Source organism: Rhinichthys klamathensis, unplaced genomic scaffold (genome assembly GCF_029890125.1).
Source record: "Rhinichthys klamathensis goyatoka isolate OS25496 unplaced genomic scaffold, OSU_Roscu_1.1 h1tg000184l_1, whole genome shotgun sequence".
NCBI lineage: Eukaryota > Metazoa > Chordata > Actinopteri > Cypriniformes > Leuciscidae > Rhinichthys > Rhinichthys klamathensis.
Window position 1 is genome coordinate 2,347,293 of NW_026606712.1, and position 15,453 is coordinate 2,362,745.

A 15,453-nucleotide genomic window follows, 5' to 3' on the forward strand; every position below is an offset into this window, starting at 1 on the left:
TTTTTACAGGAAGCTCAGTAACTCTGAATAATACCACACAATATGATAAGGATTTGGAGGATTGAGAACCACTACAGATATTCCATTGTAATCTGAGTTATTGTAGTCTCTTCATTTCATAAGATCCAAAAATTACTGTCAAGCTCACTAATAAATAACATCCAATAATGAAGACAAAGTGAAAAACCCAGGTTATTGCCCGCCTGAGAATTCAAGTTGAGAGGGCGATACGCAGGGTGAAGGAGTACCACATTTGGTATGGGCTTGTTCCTCTTTCTATGGTAGGTTCAGTCAATCAGCTGTGGGCCATCTGTTGCCTACTCTTAAAATACCGCATCATAGCACAGAAACTGCGCTAGTTAAAATTACAAATGATTTACTTTTAGCTTCTGACCAAGGCTGTATCTCAATATTAGTTCTACTCGATCTTAGTACTGCGTTTGACACTATCGATCATAAAATACTCTTGGATCGACTACAAATCTACACTGGTGTTCAGGGACAGGCATTAAGCTGGTTCAGATCGTATTTATCAGACCGTTACCATTTTGTTTGTTTAAATGGGGAAAAATCGAAGATAACGTCAGTAGACTATGGAGTGCCGCAAGGATCGGTGTTAGGCCCTCTGCTATTCTCAATATATATGCGGCCACTTGGTAATATTATAAGAAAACATGGAATTAATTTCCACTGTTATGCTGATGACACTCAATTATATATTTCATCACGGCCAGATGAAAACACTAACTCATCAAAATTGACAGAGTGTCTTAAAGATATAAAATGCTGGATGACGCATAATTTCCTGCTACTAAATCCAGATAAAACGGAGGTATTACTTGTTGGTCCAAAAAACTATCCACAAAACCACTTACAATACAACTTTAATATAGAAGGATGTCCTGTTACTTTATCCTCTACGGTAAAAGACCTGGGAGTTATACTAGACCACAACTTGTCTTTCGAAAATCATATTTCATATGTTACAAGAACAGCCTTTTTCCATCTTAGAAACATTGCTAAATTACGTAACATGCTATCTGTTTCCGATGCAGAAAAGTTAGTTCATGCATTCATGACCTCGAGACTAGATTACTGTAATGCTTTATTAGCCGGTTGTCCTGCATCCTCAATAAACAAGCTACAGTTAGTGGAAAATGCAGCCGCTAGAGTTCTTACTAGGTCAAGAAAATATGATCATATAACACCAATTTTATCATCTCTACACTGGTTACCTATCAAGTTCCGTATCAATTACAAAGTACTATTACTGACCTATAAAGCCCTAAATGGTTTAGCTCCTGTGTATTTAATGGACCTTCTATCGCCCTACAATCCATCGCGTTCTTTAAGATCACTAAATTCGAGGCTTCTAGTCATTCCTAGGATATCTAAGTCCACTAAAGGAGGGAGGGCGTTCTCACATTTAGCTCCTAAACTCTGGAATAGCCTTCCTGATATTGTTCGAGGCTCTGACTCGCTGTCCCAGTTTAAAACTAGATTAAAGACGCATCTCTTTAGCCAAGCATTTACATAATGCTTACCTTTTATAATACTGCTGAATCAGATCAAATGCATTTAATACTATAATACTTGAAGAGACTGTAGGTTATCTGTATAGGTTGCATAGTATTTGCAGTCATTACGTTCCTGTGTATATTGCGTGAATGACGGGTGGTTGGGCAGATATTGTGTTGCGGTAGGTAGTATGCCATACGGAACCGTTGTCCACTGAAACTGCCTATTCACGCACCAGTGGGGCTCGACAGCCTTAGTCAACGGGTTGGCGCGTATGGTTGGGTTGCGGAGAGATTGTGAGATTGTGGTTAGGTCTCAGCAGCAGGAGGGACGTAGAGGTCAGTAAGCTGGGCTGAGTTGAGTGGGGGACGGAGGGGGGTGATTTTGGGACGCAAGAGTCACTGTCTTCATGTTTTGTCATTTACGCCTGTATTATGGAAATCATCATTATGAACAGCAGCTACGCTAATTATTTTCCCTTTGCTTTTCTGCTGTTATCTCGGGACGCGAGTCCTGAGAAAATGGCGTTCGTCAGCTCCAGTTTGTATCCAGCCTCTCACGGAGACTTCAGATGCTCCAATCACAAAGCCTATGAAGTGACGACTCAACACGGGCGATATGGACTCTCTATGGTGGACGGCACTGATCCTCAACAACTCGTCTTAAGACCGGCGTGCATACTTGGACTTCCAAAAAATACTCTAAATGTTCCGATCCAATCTGACTTGTAATGCTGCCCGAATCATGCACTGTTCCTTCGTTGGCCAGAGGAGAACTGGCCCCCCGACTGAGTCTGGTTTCTCCCAAGGTTTTTTTCTCCATTCTGTCACCTGATGGAGTTTTGGTTCCTTGCCACTGTTGCCTTGGCTTTTGGCTTGCTTAGTTGGGGACATTTAATATTCAATAATATTATTGATCTGCCTTACTTAAGGTGGACGTTGACGCAATTTCTTTTAGAAACAAACTTTGTTATATTGTTTTCATGTTATCACTGTGAAGCGCTTTGATACAATCTGTATTGTAAAAAGCGCTATATAAATAAAGGTGACTTGACTTGACTTGACTATCAGGGACCTCTTGATATCAAAGGGGACAAACCCGTCTGAAGTGTTTCCTTTCTTGGGTGAGACTGATTCAGTACTTCAGTACTTTTAGCTGTTTGACACTGTGTAGATATACTGTAAATACAAGTGCATTTTTTTATTTATACATTTGGTAATAGCGTATAAGTGAGGTGAAGGAAACTAATAAAAAGCCTCCATAGCAGCTCAAAGCTACAAACAAGGTGGGAAGCAGTTCCTTGCAACTATGGAACATAAGCAATGTAACGATTCTAGCTTAAATAAAGGGAATATAATTTTAATAACTGATCATGAATATGATCATGAATCGCATACATAGATTAAATTACCCGTAAAGGGGATACGTTGCCAATGTATCTGTATGGACAACTAAATACAACGGATTATAATCAATTATCCGTACAGGTAGGCAAAAATAGATAAATTGTACATATCAATAATCAATCACAACGAATTATAATTAAATATTAATATATCAATGGTCTAGAATAGATCAATTCTCAGGATAACCCTTAATGGAATTAATTTGTTATCGAATAATCTGTTCGTCCAGCAAACTGACAGTACGATCTTTCATCAACCCTCAAGAAAAGTTATTCTTCTTGTAGACTCTCAAGAAAGGCTATTTCTCTGGCCATGAAAAATAACTTCCCTGTTCTATAAAAATACTATTGAAAGTATCAACAATTGCAAAGCTTGTAGCTTAGATCAAACATTTTAGGGACCTCGCAATATGAGCAATAGACAGTCAATAAATTGATATAATGGATTTAATAAAAGAAAACGTCTCGGTTACGGATGTAACCCTCGTTCCCTGAGTAGGGAACGGAGACGTTCCGTCGGATGACGACGAATGGGGTTTCGCTTAGAAAGCCAATCGACTTCGAGTACTACAAAACGAGCCAATGGCAAAGAAATGCCATGGGTCTGCGGAATTTGCATAGCGTAACTCCGCCTCACCTCGTGGGTATTTAAGGAGAACGCTGGCAGCAAATAGGCATGTTTTCTTCACTGAGGAGCCAAGACTGAGCTCAGGCGATCCCCGCGGTACAGCGGAAGTGGCAGGCAGACGGAACGTCTCCGTTCCCTACTCAGGGAACGAGGGTTACATCCGTAACCGAGACGTTCCCTTTCGTTGTCACTCCGAGTTCCGTCGGATGACGACGAATGGGGATACCAGTCTAATCACGCCACTTCTCAGCTGTCTTCCAGTGCCCTGCGTAAATCGGAGATCCCTGTCGTGAGACTAGCACGGACGAAGGACTCCTATTTAACACAGGAATACCAAGGTACACTGGGGAGCATATCCCAGATCTTTTAGGGAAGTATGCAATTACTGCCAACCCAGGGGGGGGGGGGGACTTAAAAATACACATATGACCCGAGGGATGCATATGGGGAATCACTGGGGTGTCCAGCCGCAGGTGGAATATTTCAACCCCAGGGGTGGCAAGGTGGCTTGCCGAGGGAAAGACACATGCTCAAAGAGGCTTACAGTGGAAATACACATGTGGGGGTAGCTCAGAGGAGGTACCATGCACACGGAAGGCACCTAGCCGACGCGCAGGCAATAGACACTGGCGCCAGCGTCAGCAGTGCTGGAGGAGCTCAGGGCTTTCGGGAAAGCTCACCTGAGGAGAATATCGCACGTATCCAGTCCGAGGAGTGGCATGGCGAGCAAGCGAAGAAACCTAACGGATCCCATGTTAGCTTGAAAAAGACAGTACACGGGAGGAGACTGGCTCCACTCGGAGATTGTAAAATCTGGCGAATGTGTTAGGTGTCGCCCAGCCTGCAGCTCTGCAGATGTCTGTTAGCGAGGCGCCATGCGCTAAAGCCCAAGAGGACACGACACTCCGGGTGGAGTGGGCGGTCACACCAAGGGGGCACGGTCGACCTTGCTGCTGGTATGCATAAGCAATGGCGTCCACTATCCAGTGAGACAACCTTTGCTTGAAGAGAGCCTTTCCCTTCAGCTTCCCACCATAACAGACAAAGAGCTGGTCTGAGGTCCTGAAATACTGCGTTCTGTCTACATAGATGCGAAGAGCACGTACTGGACAGAGCAGTGCCAAGGCTGGGTCTGCCTCCTCCGGGGGCAGCGCTTGCAGGTTCACCACCTGGTCCCGGAAGGGAGTGGTAGGAACCTTGGGCACATATCCAGGCCGGGGTCTCAGGATCACGTGAGAGTCACCCGGCCCGAATTCCCAGCACGCTTCGTCAACGGAGAATGCGTGCAGGTCCCCTACCCTCTTGATGGAGGCCAATGCAGTCAGAAGCGCTGTCTTTATTGACAGGAAGTTAAGCTCGACTGACTGCAAAGGCTCAAAGGGAGCGCTGCGCAGGGCAGTTAAGACCACTGCGAGGTCCCAAGAGGGTACGAGAGGAGAGCGAGGAGGATTCAGTCTCCTCACTCCCCTCAGGAACCTGATGATCAGGTCATGCTTCCCCACAGACTTACCTTCTATCGGGTCATGATGTGCGGCAATAGCGGCGACATAGACCTTGAGGGTGGAGGGAGACAGCCTTCGCTCCAACCCCTCTTGAAGAAAGGAAAGCAGGACACTGACCGAACATCTCCGGGGGTCTTCTCGGTGAGAAGAGCACCAGTTGACGAAGAGGTTCCACTTCAACGCATAGACGTGTCTCGTGCTGGACAAGGAGGTGCTGTCGCGAGGAGTATGAGTTCGGAGAACCAGGTCCGGGTGGGCCAGTACGGCGCGACCAGAGTGACCTGCTCCTCGTCCTCCCTGACCTTGCGCAGGAATTGCGCAAGAAGGTTTACTGGGGGAAACGCATATTTGCGGCCCTGCGGCCAGCTGTGCGCCAGTGCATCCGTGCCGAGCGTGCCCTCGGTCAGGGAATAATACAGGGCGCAATGGGTCGAGTCGTGAGAGGCAAACAGATCTATCTGTGCATCCCCGAACTGGTCCCAAATCAGCTGAACCGACTGGGGATGGAGTCGCCAATCTCCCGGGAGGGGCTGAAGCCGTGAGAGCTCGTCGGCTGCACAGTTCAGGGCTCCGGGGATATAAATGGCACGAAGCGACCTCAGATGCTTCTGACTCCATAAGAGGAGGTGGCGGGCGAGTTGCGACATACGGCGGGAGCGCAGACCACCTTGACGGTTGATGTACGCTACGGTCGCGGTATTGTCTGAACGGACTAGTACATGCTGGCCCCTGAGCACGGCTCGGAAGCGGCGCAAGGCGAGCTGTACAGCCAGCAACTCGAGGCAATTGATGTGCCATAGGCGGTGGGGTCCTGTCCAGGAGCCCGCGGCAGCACGTCCGTTGCACATGGCACCCCAGCCCGTGGTAGAGGCATCTGTCGTTACGACAATATGCCGGGAAGCTCGTTCCAGGGGCACTCCGGCCCGTAGAAAACTGAGGTTCGACCACGGGGTGAAGGTCTGACGGCAGGTCGGAGTAACTGGTACTCGGAGAGTGCCGTGTTGCCATGCCCACCTCGGGACTCGGTCGCGAAGCCAAAGCTGAAGCGGTCTCATATGAAGTAATCCGAGCGGTGTTGCCACGGCTGCGGATGCCATATGCCCCAGGAGCCTCTGAAAAAGTTTCAGTGGAACCGCACTCTTGCCCTCGAACTGTCTCAGGCAAGTCAGCAGTGACTGCGCGCGCTCGCTCGTAAGCTGCGCGGACATGGCGACCGAGTCGATCTCCATACCGAGAAAAGAGATCCTCTGCACGGGGCAAAGTTTGCTCTTCTCCCAGTTGACCCGAAGGCCCAGACGGGCTACATGGCGGAGCACCAAGTCCCTGTGTTCGCAAAGCTGATCTCGAGAGTGAGCTAGAATTAGCCAGTCGTCGAGGTAGTTCAGAATGCGAACCCCGTGTTCCTGGAGGGGAACAAGGGCTGCCTCGACGACCTTCGTGAAGACGCGAGGAGACAGGGCTAGCCCGAATGGGAGAACTGCGTACTGATATGCCTGCCCCTCGAAAGCAAACCGCAGGAACGGTCTGTGTCGAGGGAGGACGGATACATGAAAGTAGGCGTCCTTCAGGTCGATCGCTGCAAACCAATCCTGGTGCCGCACACATTCGAAAACGCGTTTGATGGTGAGCATCTTGAACGGCAGCCTGTGAAGGGAGCGGTTCAGAACGCGCAGGTCCAGGATTGGCCGTAACCCACCGGTTTTCTTCGGGACAATGAAATACGGGCTGTAGAAGCCGGTCTTCATTTCGGCTGGAGGGACAGTCTCGATCGCACCCTTCGCCAGCAGGGTAGCAACCTCCGCTCTCATGATAGGGGCATTGCCACCGACCATAGTGGAGCGGACTCCCCTGAAGCGGGGAGGAGACCGCGCGAACTGAATCGCGTAGCCGAGCCTGATCGTTCGTACGACCCAGCGGGACAGGTTGGGAAGCTCTAGCCAGGCTCCCAAGGACTGTACCAGCGGGGTCATGCAAACCACAGACTTCCCGTCGGTGGGGCAGCGAGGCGGTATGGCTGACCCAGACGTGGACGGCATAGCGGCCCGGTGTGGGGGTACAGCCATAGACCGCGTCCTGACAGAGGAGACCAGGGAAGGACGAACGTTCCACGAGGGTCTGCTCTGCCAGGGGTCTGGCGACAGAGGAGGATGAGAGCGGCACGGTCCGGGGACGGCGCGCACTGTCATCCGGCTCTGGGACAGAGGAGGACGAGGGGTGCACGGCCCGGGGGCGGCGCACCGTGTCGTCCGAGAACTCTGTGTGCTCAGGGATGAATGTGTCACTTCTTTCTTTAACCACATTAGGGTGCTGCCTACCCGAGGGTGAGCAGCGGGGAGTGGAGAACAAAAGATTCTCCCCCGGCCCTCCACCGGGGGAAGGAGTGGTCCTGCCACCATCTCCTGAGAAGTGCACATCATCCCTGAGCAGCCCGTCTCAGGAGCGCCGCTTGGCCCGGCGTTTAGCGGGGGGCGGGGCTGGAGAGGGCTGGGGCGCCTTCTTACGGCTTCCTCCGCGACCGGGCCCAGGTGAAGGCTGCTGCTTGGGCCGGGCGGGAGGGGCGGGAGCCGTAGGAGGGCGCCCTCGGCGGCGAACAGACTGAGTATTCTGCCCGGTCGGCTGGGTGGAGGCAGCAGCGGGCCGTCGGGGCAGAATATGCTTAATAGCCTCAGTCTGTTTCTGAGCAGTCAAGAACTGTTGGGCAAAATCCTCGACTGCACCGCCGAAAAGGCCGTCTTGTGATATGGGGGTGTCGAGCAGCCGGGACCGCTCGGCATCCTTCATATTAGCAAGGTTCAGCCAGAGGTGTCTCTCCTGGACCACGGCTGTGGACATCACCAAACCCAGGGAGCGTGCGGTCACCTTCGTCGCTCGGAGAGCAAGGTCGGTGGCGGCGCGCAGCTCATTGAAGAGCCCTGGGTCTGTCCTGCCCTCGTGCATGTCAAGTCAAGTCAAGTCATCTTCATTTATATAGCGCTTTTAACAATGAATTGTTTCAAAGCAGCTTTACAGAGATAAACATATAATTTAAGGTAACAGATTGTTTTGGCGTTATAGCGGTTCTTGAATAATGTTACTTCCAGCTAAAGTTAACTTTGATTGATTCACCTCCGTCGAAATGATCAGACTTTAAACGCGAACCTGTGATTAACGCTGACGGCGTTCACATGCTCATTCAGAATTCTATAGTTATGTGCTTTTTAAAATATGTGCGCAGGTTTGTAATTCATACAACCCAGCCTAAACAAACTACTTTTCTTGCCTATACATTTTGATACAGAATTTTGTTTTATTTTATCACTTCGGGGTACGCGAGCCGGAATTCACAGCGCTTTATCTGTAGAGTGGGAAAGGGATCCTCCATAGGGAGAGGATAGTGGATACTTCAGCACTGCATTGTCATCGGGTCCAGGCGAATCTCCTTCGTCAGATCTGGACACGGCCTGGATCCGGCAGGCTGCGGGAAAACCTCGGGATAAACAAAGACACTAATATTAGCGTAGATGCCATTCTTCTTATGATGTAGCGAGTACATCAAGATTTAAGGGAAGTGATGAATGCTTTTTACTTGAATGCTCAAGCATGTCCCTGAGCATCTGGGCCTGGTAGACCTGCAGAATGGCCATGGCATGCAAAGAGGTGGCTGCCTGTCCCGCAGCTCTGTAAGACTTCGCCACTAGCGTAGACGAGTACCTACAGGCTTTGGATGGGTGCTTAGGCTCACCACGAGAAGAAGCGCTCTGAGGACACAGTTGCATCGCAACAGAGCGTTCAACCGGGGGGAGCCCAGTGTACCCACGGGCAGCGGCCTCATCGAGGGGAGGAAAGGTGGATGAAATCATCGAGCGGTCACGGGAAGACATGGGAGTCTTCCAGGACTTCGAGATTTCATCATGCACGTCCGGGAAGAAAGGTATCGGGGCCTGACGGGGACGGGGGTCCGCAGCCTGACCCAAATACCAATCATCCAGCCGCGAGCGCTCGGGACAGGGCGGAGGGGTCCACTCTAACCCGATGCTCGCGGCGGCTCGAGACAGCATGGCCGTCATCTCCGGATCAGACTCTGACACAACTGTATTCACACCCGAAGGTGGCAGCTGTGATGAGTCTTCACTTCCAGAAGATTCAGACCCACCTTGTGATGCCGCGATAGACATCGCGTCCTCCTTTGGAGCGCCAAAGGAAACCCGCGGGACACCCGAAGATGATCCCGCCGGAATCCCCTGAGCACTCACGGGTTGCAACACTGGAGAGGGTGCGGCTGGGCACGGACTGATAGTCGGCGCTTGGTTCCAAACCGTCACCCTCAGATCACCCTGGCCACCAGCCGAAGTACTAGCTCTATTTCTAGAGTCAGTAGATCGGGGTGTGGATGAGGGGGCTCTCACTCTTGCGAGATCACTGAGTCTTGATCGTAATGTTGCGATGGTCATGTTCCCGCAGAGAGAACATGAGTCATCCACGAGCGCTGCTCTAGCGTGATCAATGCCCAAACACACTATGCAACGCTCGTGCCCATCAGAGTCGGCAACGAGTCTACCGCAACCAGAAGTGCACAGGCGAGGCATCTTTAAAAAGACGTGCCGCGTGCAAGCTCTTTTGTGAGAGGAAAGAAACTCTGACTGTGTTGAAGCGCCCGGGGAGAAACACACTCGCTGTCAAACCACAGACAGATAAGCAGGAAGTGCGCGCTCGCCGGAGATCGCCGTCACACCAACACCAGAGAATCTCGCTCGTCTTGAAGAACTGACAGTACAGGAATGGCTTGTGGAACGAAGGATCACCTTGGCTCCGAAGCGAAAACATGCCTATTTGCTGCCAGCGTCCTCCTTAAATACCCACGAGGTGAGGCGGAGTTACGCTATGCAAATTCCGCAGACCCATGGCATTTCTTTGCCATTGGCTCGTTTTGTAGTACTCGAAGTCGATTGGCTTTCTAAGCGAAACCCCATTCGTCGTCATCCGACGGAACTTGGAGTGACAACGAAAGGGAACTAAGTATACTGGTGACTAAAGTTACACGGATTAAATGTATATACAACAAAATAAAGCAACAAACAATGAAAGAGAATGAGAATAAGAGAGTGGTAGAAAGAGGGAGAGTATGACCGACAGTTATGGCAAAATCACAGACAAAAGGACCCTTGAGAGACAGACAACAAGGAATCAAATCACCCTAAATGGGGGCAAACAAACTTAACAGCATTTAGATCTCGATAGGAAATAAAATACTTGCATATGGTTCTTTTAGTGGCTGAGGAAAGAAAGCGTGTGTCGTTCCTTCAGAGCTTATACTCTTCGGTTCTTCGGTTATAACGGAGTCGCGGCAAGTTTAAAAAGTCCCTTGAAAGTGAAGTTACCAAAGAAATAATTCAGGCTGAGTTCATTTCACTCGTCAGTGGGAATGAACAAAGGAGAATACGAAAAGGGAAACCAAAGACTAAAGAAGACAAACAAAAGAAAACAGACCCGAAGAAGTCTGAAGTGTAACTGAAGAATAACTGAAGACCAAGAGGAAACCGCTGGTCATGACTTTAAAGGGGGTCCGGAGGGGGCTTGGAATTCCTTTGATGCGGCCAAAGTGAGTAGAGAGAAGTGTACGGTCTCTGGAGAGGATCGCAGAGTCGTAAATGGTGTCAGAAAGCAATCAAATCCCAGACATGTTGGCACCATGCCGGTAATTTAGATTGCCAAGAGTCCTGATTTACATTCACAAGTTCAGAGTGTAAAAGCTTTGGATTTCAGAAGGAATGTGTATTATTTGTGTTCAGATGAACGAACCATGATTTATCCAGACGCTACAGCAAAAAGGAACCAATGACAGACAATAAAGCCCTTGTATATATTACAACAGGAGTTACATGCATGACAGATGTACATATAACTTTTTACATTTGAAAAGTCTGCCTCATCGTAATAATACATCCATATAGATGTTGTGATAAAAATAATTCAGCTTCTGTCTCATTGAGTTGATGATCTCCTCATCCCTAAATATTCTTTCAACTGTGAAGTCAGTGTGGGTTTTTGTTATGAAATCACACCACTGAAGTCCGCTTAAGGCCAGCTGGCCTTGAACCTGATTATAATATTTGTGGCTTTTCTTAAGGCATGCCTGGCCTCGAACTGTGATCAGGTGTTTAACTTGAGCAACATCTTCAACATCACAACTCTTTACCTCTGCCAACCCAAATGGCGGTGTTTCTCTGGGGTTGAAGACTTTAGCATCAGGGCTGGCTGCAAGGTGACGTGCATCAGGGTGGATTATGACCCCACACTGCGTCACAGAGACATCACAAACATCTGAATATTGCCTCAGTATGTCAGGTTCCAGGTCCAGCCCTCTTTCATAGCAGCTGTCTGAGGAGTTCCTCTCAGAATGCGAGCAGCTAAGGATTTGGCAGGAGACTTTCCACGGACATGGCATATTTCACCAAATCTGCTGGCTGTAAGTCGGGGTTTTGCGTACCTGGGTCCACAGCTGGCATTCTGACTGCAGTCGTATTTCTGCCTCAATAGCAGCAGAGATCTCCCTTGACACCTTAAGGCTCTCTAACTAAGTAGCATTGTTGCTTGTAGTTGGGCTCAGATTTGATGTTACATTTTAAATTGTAACCTTCAACAGGCAACTGAGGAAATCCAGAGGCACCAGGGTGTTTAATAATGTCTCTGCTCTCTTACCAGTACCCTCCTGAGATAAGTAAAGACCCAAATGGCACAGGGCCAAATTTAGAGTCCACAAATTAAAGGGCCTTGAGCCCGGGCAGCAATTTGCAAATGCCTGGTTGTGGGCGTTTGTCTTGCAGTTTCTCACCACTGGCAATGATGTGAGGATCTGGAAGAGGCCCTGACAAAAAAGTGAGATATGTCAAGTTAAATTTGCATATCATTGTCACCTGACCTTTCATATTTTAGCAGACACCAATACATATCACCTATTAAATAAATACACATGAAAATGTTTTGAGCTGCCCCAAAGCCTTATATTAAGAAATGTTCATAATTTGCAGAAGATAATATCAACTGAAGGCTTAAAGGGAAAAGATACTAATCATTCTTCTGTTATAAATTAAAATATTTGGACAGGTGTTCATTCAGACAACCACTATATGCTCTGTACAGTGTACATTTCACACCAGTTCGGGCATGATCCTTGGTCTTTGGTAGTGGTTTACACGACTATGTCATTTGTTGCCTCAGGAGCAATTCCCTGTAATATATTGATGATAAATTATTAATTGACAAAAGTCATTACAAACTTCTAGTCCAACATCATTAAATGTAATGAGTGTTAACGTATTGCATGTGTCTTAGGCCGGTGCCAGGTCTGCAGTGAGCTGGTGCATGACCGTGGCAATGGCACTGTCTTGAAGCCCATGGTACAATAGTGAACACATTGAAACAATAATGCCACAATGTGGTTGCACAGTGCTTTCCCAGCAGAGCAGGCACATGACATGTTTTTCAGTACCACAGGAACCTCTTTAGCATGAAATGTAACCTGATAATAGAAACATGAAAATAAGTATTTGCCGCACAACAATTTTACATTTGTAATGTAAAAATTTGATTTTCATTGATCTTCAACAAATATTACAAAGGAATGTGAGTCACATGTGTATTGTATGTGAACGGGACATTTATGTATGTTTGTTTGTACACCTGTATCCGTGCAGAGTGAGACAGGATGGGGATAGGTGAAGAGGGACCTTCTGACCTCAGAGGTCAGGTTGCATCAAAATTTTTGCCACAACACATTTCACTGGAGTAATTGAACAAGCTTACGGATTAAAGCAAGTCTATGAACTTTGAACACCATCTTTATTTTAACTTATCACACACACAATATTTCTCAGCCTTTATTGTCCCCAAACAACCCTCTTCTGTTTTTAAATGAAAGTTTAAAAATCTGTTTTTAAATCTAGAGTTTGGCGCCACACACTCATTGACATCAGGCTGAGAAACACACTGAACCACAATGAAACTTTGTGGGATACTGCAAAGTCTCTGCAACCGCAGCAGAACATTAAAATCAGAAAAACCTGAAGGTGATGAGCCTCCTCATTTTTCCTCATGGACCTGTGACAACTCCCTCTCACTGTCACCTCATCAACAACTACATTCGAAACTATTCCAATGTAATGTTTTGGTGAAAGGGCACAACATTAACCATGAATGTGTTACTGACTTTTATCTAACAATACACAATCTATAGCTAACATCAGTAATAAACACGATTGCAACAAGAGTTTGCAGGTCTGTATTACAGTAAATTAATCAAGAATATGGACTTAAAGACTTTCACTGCAGAAGAGAAAGCTAACAACTACCGTTATCCTAACTCCTCCGCCAACGTAAGTTGGACAGGACAATACAAAATGCTTACCTTCATACGCAAACAGCTACTGCTCCATGAAGAATTTGTATCCTTTAACAAGTTTGGAACGTGTGGTAAGTGAAAATTTGTCTGCAAGTTGCTGTACATCATCTAGATGTATTTCTGGCAGGTGTAGAAGGGACTGGGTAAACTCCATAGCGTTCAACTATGCTGGTGGGAGTAATCATACACTGCTTTGAGTCAGAACGGAAGTTGCGTGACGTCATGTGAAAAGGGCCTATTGTGAACGGATGGCTGAAGGACCTGGTGCTGACAGCGTGTTGGTCGAATCCGTGTTTAACGGTCACCAGCTGGAGTGCCCTTGAGAGCCACCAGAGGGCACTCCACATCGGACTATTGTCATTCCCTCACAAACTACATTTCCCATAACTCACTGCCCAGACTCTTCTTCCATTATCACATTCACCTGTGTCTCATTATCTTGTTTAGCTCACCCCATATAGCCTGGTTTTCTCATTCATTGTCTGCGAAGTCTTGTTTAGTGTTACACTGCAATCCCGAGCATTCTCCCTGGTTTCGGATTTCTTTCCTGGTCCGTGGATTACTCTCCCTGCCTCGTTGTGTTTCTTTTTATGGACTGCCTGCCTATGTTTGACCTTGCCTATACTTTGGATTACGTCTTTGGATTACCCTGTTCAATAAATACTGCATTTGGATCCTCCACCTTCTTGTCTCGGAGCAGTTCGTGACACCGTGACACAATAAAGACATTTTATAATATTACAAAATTTGTATTTATTTCAAAATAAATGCTGTTCTTTTGAGCTTTCTATTAATCAAAGAATCTTGGGGGGAAAAGGGGATCAGAGAAATGTTTCTCAAGCAGCAAAGCATCATATTAGAATGATTTCTGAAGGATCATGTGACAATGAAGACTGGAGTAATGATGCTGGAAATAATCATTGCATCACAGGAATAAACAACATTTTAAAATATATTAAAATACAAAACTTTTGAATTATAATAACAGTTTGCAATATTATGGATTTACTGTATTTTTGATTAAATAAACACAGGCTTGGTGAGCATAATCTTTCAAAAGCATCTTATCAACCCCAAACTTTTGAATGGTAGTACTTTATACATTTCTGCATAAACGTGCTGACCAAAATGTTCCTGACAGCAGCATATTCCAGCAGAGGCTAAAAGCTAAGCATGCTAGTCCATGCTAGTAGCAAAACCCTAAATGTTTGGCTTGTGATTGTACAGTAAGTGAAGGATAAATTTTGCTCTCATCCTTCCTTTGTGTTTGAAAGGTAAAGTGATGCACAGCAGATAAAGCGAGAGCAGAAAGCATTGCTGTTTAGAAACAATACTCAAGTGTGAGAGCTTCAACCACTTCAGATAGGGACACTGGGTGGATCCCATTTGCTTGCACTTTCTCTCTGCTATTTAATGTCTTGGCAAATTAGCACGTTTCTTCTTGGATGTGGAAAGTGAAAACGTTTTATCTTTGCTGAGCAGTCACTGGGAAGTTTTCACCTCTGTATCCAGTGGTAAGCAAACTCATAAAACTACAAGGAGGAAATAATTAAAGCCTGAAAGTGTTTTATCTCTTAAAGGAATGGAGCCATTGATTTCCTTCTCCTCTATCTTCTTCGCCAGAGCGGCGCTGTGATCAGAGGAGCCTTTGTATGGCAGGATAAGAATAAAAAGAGGGACCACAATGAGGATGGAAGTCAACCACGCTCATTATCAGCAGAAACAAAAGTTCCTGGAACAAAAAGCCGTGTGAACTGTGTGGGAAACACTCCTTATTTTCTTGCCTTCTGCTGCGCGAGGTTTCTTTGATACACTCACGCTTTTTTATCATAATGAGCAATATAGTTTAATCCTGTTCTGACCTGTTGCATGCTCAGCGGTTGCCTGCACATCTCTGCTGCCTCTTATGTGACTGACAGACCGCATGACCTCATTCTCTCCACTGATCATCAGAAGAATGTTTTGATTTTCTGGTTTATTCAATGTTGGGATCGCTTTCCCTCTTGATGTGTAATTTATTATC